Genomic DNA, 4511 nt, shown 5'->3' with positions numbered 1-4511 from the left:
GAGGCGCCTCCAGCGTTAACAGGAAATTGGTGAAAGCGTGTTCACGCGCAACCTGTTTGCACTCTTGGTGCGCAAACCAAGTCTGGTAGGTTTATTACTAGGCCTATAAGTGGTGTGTTGTGTGTAGGCAAAGCCAATTACGCCACAAAAACATTATTTCTGGATCAACTGTGGTGTTTGGTGATACATAAGAGGTTTATGAATTGCAAATGTGTACAATGCACAATCGTATATACTAGTAAATTGGGACAGCGTAATGCTATGGTTGTGCAGTGCAAGACTTCCGTATCTAGCTATGTGCTGTAAATAATGTTACAACAAATAGCTAACAAAATCAGTAACTACTAGATAATTTAGCATCTAGAACCTGTCGTATACGAAAGGTTAAGAAGAAATGTATCAAATGTGGATTTATTTGTGCGAGCAACAGTTGTGATCCCTCTCTCCCTCCTCTCCCGGAGGACCTGAGCCCTAGGACCATGCCTCAAGACTACCTGGCCTGATGACTCCTGGCTGTCCCCAGTCCACCTGGTCGTGCTGCTGCTCCAGTTTCAACTGTTCTGCCTGCGGCTATGGAACCCTGACCTGTTCACCGGACGTGCTACCTTGTCCTGGACCTGCTGTTTTCGACACTCTCTACCGCACCTGCTGTCTCGACCTCTGAATGCTCGGCTATGACAAGCCAACTGGCATTTACTCCTGATCGGATATGCAAATAAATAGGATTTGAATCACTTCAAACTGCCAATGTGAACAAGGATTAAGAGCATTCTAAAACTTGCTTATGATAATATAGTTAGACTAATTCAGCTATCTGTTGTAGTTGTGGGTTCTTCATCAAATATTTGGCAGCCATCAAATACTTTTTGTTTTGTTTTCAAATAACTTGCATATATTCAAATACTTTCAAACATTATTTGGTTTTCTGAGACCTGTATTTGAATATCAAAGAAAATGGTTGCCTTCTAGTTGAAACTCTAACCTCAAGTGAAAAGTTGGTATTTTCAAATAAACTACAAAATACAACTATTTCCTGCCCAGGTCTGGAAGGAATTCTAGCTACCCCTTATCCCACTTTATATCTTTTCCCACTTATATAAATAATACCTACTGTAAAAACGTTTTTCAACATTTTCTTTATCGATAGTTTTTTTTTTTAATCATGGTTTACACCCTGCTGTATCCTGTATCCTGCATATGACAAATAATCTTGGATTTGATTGGATTTGACACTTCAACATGTGACATGTCCCTGAAAAATAAAGAAAAAGGAGCACTCTGTGTCTGCATAGATGTTTAGAAGAAGTGGAATATCATTCCTTGAGCAATACATATGTAGCGGACGTGAGTCTGGCTCAAGTTCTGGGGATGTGAGAGCCCTGCCTGCGATTTCAAAGTCAGCGTTACCCTCGGCCCAAGAGGGAATTTCCTCTTGGTCTAATGGTCAAGACGTTGGACACCAGGATTCAAATCCCTACCGCGACATATACACTGTATCATAGGAATCAAGTAAGCTACAGTACATGCCTGTGAAAATGTCATTGCTCCAATGTTAACGCATTTGTTGGTGCCACACTTTTTGAACTCCCACCTTCGTTCTTTATTGTTACATATAAGTATTTTAAATAAATACCTTTAGCACTAAAGCTCTGGCATTGCATTCCTTCATTCTCCATGCACCCCCCACATACTGTACAAGGGTCACACCAGTGTCAATCAGACACACACACACTACACATCCATAATCAGTGGTTAGATCATGTGGTTAGGTCATGTGGTTAGCACTGGCACAGTGTGTTCAGTCAGACGTCTGCCTTAGGAGGAAGTCAGTTCTGTCTCAAAGATCACAGCTCTGAGGATGTCACAGATTGTTTCCTGTCTGTTCTGTAAGATCATTACTTGTTTATTTAACATATTAAGTGAAGTGTTTCTCATGGATTCTTCTGTTCTTAGGTGTCTTAAAACTGTTGGAGCTGAGGCTTTGACAGACACACTGGTGGAACTTGGGCACAATGTGACTATAAATTGTACTTTTCCACCCACTAGTGCAGAGAATACATACTGGTAGGTACATACAGAGCCAACCACAGCCTCCACTGGCCATACTCCGTGTGAGTTCTCATGCTACTTATTTACATGATACAGTATGTTAAAGCCGAAATATTTATTACTAACAGAATTTAGAGTGGTCATACAGAATGTAACAGTAGATGATTGTGGAGTGTTCTACTGTGCAAAGAAAGAAAAATACCAATTCATGTTCAGCAATGGCATCACGCTCTAGTAAGCGCACATAGTATTCAATGATAACATTTTGTCTGTAAAATATTTTTAATAGGCTTTTTCATGTTTATAACACACAAAACCCAGCAAGGACTGTGTGGACTATTTTCCTCGTCAATTGATGATGCGGTGACATAAATGTTATAACACATTGAAATTGTAGTGACAAGAAATTGTATACTTCGAGGAAAACGAAGGAAAGGAAGCGCTGCTAGTGTACACTATAGTAGGTCTAGAAGGTGCTCTTTCTTTGGTAAAAGGGGACAACTGGTCATCACAAAGAAAGGAGGATCAAGGCCCTCTTCATATAATTAAAATGCCTTTATTTGAATGCCATGTTCAATGGAACAAATATTTTCAAAACTCTGACGCGTTTCGGCTGTAGTAGGGTCAGAGTTTTTAAATCTTTCTTCCATTGAACTTGGCATAAAAATAAAGACATTTTAAATATATGAAGAGGGCCTTGGTCCTCCTTTCTTTATGATCGTATACATTGACTTTGAGTAAGTGATTTTCTATAACCATGTAGTAGGACATCATGTGATTGCGAATCAATCAATAAAAACAACAAACAGAAGTAAGTAGACCTAGTAAGTGATAACATGTTTGCAATTTGTCTACTGATTTAATAGTGATTTCAATAGTCTTCAAGGTGTCTTAATTATACAAAATGTATTTCGTTCATCACATTTTGTTTAAATAAAATGCAGTCATTTTGATTATAGTATGTTTATCAATTTCAGTTGAATCTGAAACTTCAGAGCAATCCATGGACACAACGTGGCTAAAATGTATTCTCATTGGATCTGGGGTCTTGAATGAAGTTCGGATGTTATTGGTGTCAGGTGTGTTTAGGAACATTTATGTATAGTTTAATACAGATATAGCTCTTTCTAAAGTTCTTTCTTTCCTGCCTTTACATGTAATTTTGCATACGCCTGTAATTTTGTGTGGAGGCACTGCAATGTTTAAGATGTAGTCAGTGACATGCATACAACAGCTTTTACGTACTGTACCTACTAATTCCATATTTATGTGGTTAGGCCTAATTTTAACCATTTCAGTGCTGGGGAAGAGAGCTGCTTGCCAGAAGAATCCTGACTCTCCTCCAACCACTGAACCACCTGAAAGGGCAGACGGGCCAGAGGTCAGTATCTGTAGTGGGAATATGAATATCATAACATGTCTACATTTATGAGGGACAGGTGGTTTACACTCATATCCACATTGTTTTTCAGTATTGCATGATACAGCTGGTACCCCCACCAAGAGGACCAAGGCCAGACCGCATAGCCTCAACTATTTACTCCAGAGTCCAGTTTCCAAATCCTGAACTCACAACTCCTGCTTAATAAGGTGCCAAATCTGTATCTACCCTTCCTCTTCAGTCTGGGTTTAAACATGTCTGGGCTATTATGATAATAGTTGTGACTTTGGTGGATAATGTGAACTACAATATGACTTTGGTAGATAATGTTAATCAACTGTGAATATTCATATCTTTGTATACAGTATCTAATGCTGCTCTTTGTCACTATGGTCTTTATACCAGTCAGCAATATCTTTCAAGGAAATTGTTACTTTTGTGTCTTGATTCATGTTTTTCATTGTTCATTGCTGGAAATAAGTTTTCATTTGTGCCTGTCTTGAAAGTAAATTGTCTCTTTTTTTGTGAAGCAGCGAGGAAGAGGTTTGTGTATTTCTGTAGAAAAAGCCCCCAAGCCTTTTGTAGTGTATTGATGATGCATCAACCACACATATCCTGTTTGAGAGCTTAGCCGCTTACTGAGCAGCACACGTGTCCCAATTATTGTACAATTTACCATTTTTAATACTGACTTTTTCAAGCATTCAATTAAAGTTGGAAATGTTAAGTACATTAAAGAGCGAACTGCATGTGCCCTATAACACCTTTGTGAGTAGAAAGTAGTGGTTTGTATATTTTAGTTATTTAAGTTAAGACCACTGTAAGAAAGGTCATGTCAGTGTGCTGCACTTTTTTCAAACATCAGTGTGTTGCACGTTTTTCATTCAACTCTTCATGAAAAATACAACATAAAATCTCTGTTTTGGAATAAACCACCTCTTATTTGAAGTACTCTACCTACATTGCCTTCAAATTAAGATCGTCCACAAAACAAAGCATTTATAAACAGCATGTTTTAATGGCAGTGGTACCAGTAACCTATCACTAAATGGTCATCAAGGTCACAAGGTGTGTCTTAAAG

General features: G+C 38.5%; 1 long non-coding RNA gene across 1 annotated transcript; it reads left to right on the top strand.

Annotated features, from left to right (window-relative positions):
- The first annotated feature begins 3342 nt into the window (after positions 1-3342).
- Positions 3343-4183, top strand: LOC123485621. Its single transcript, XR_006659090.1, has 2 exons — positions 3343-3430; positions 3522-4183. It is a non-coding gene; the product is annotated as an uncharacterized LOC123485621 (long non-coding RNA).
- The last annotated feature ends 328 nt before the right edge of the window (positions 4184-4511 follow it).

Source organism: Coregonus clupeaformis, unplaced genomic scaffold (assembly GCF_020615455.1).
Source record: "Coregonus clupeaformis isolate EN_2021a unplaced genomic scaffold, ASM2061545v1 scaf0768, whole genome shotgun sequence".
In the NCBI taxonomy this organism is placed as follows: domain Eukaryota; kingdom Metazoa; phylum Chordata; class Actinopteri; order Salmoniformes; family Salmonidae; genus Coregonus; species Coregonus clupeaformis.
The sequence above is the reverse complement of the archived record's forward strand: the minus strand, read 5'-3'. Positions and strand labels throughout refer to the sequence as shown.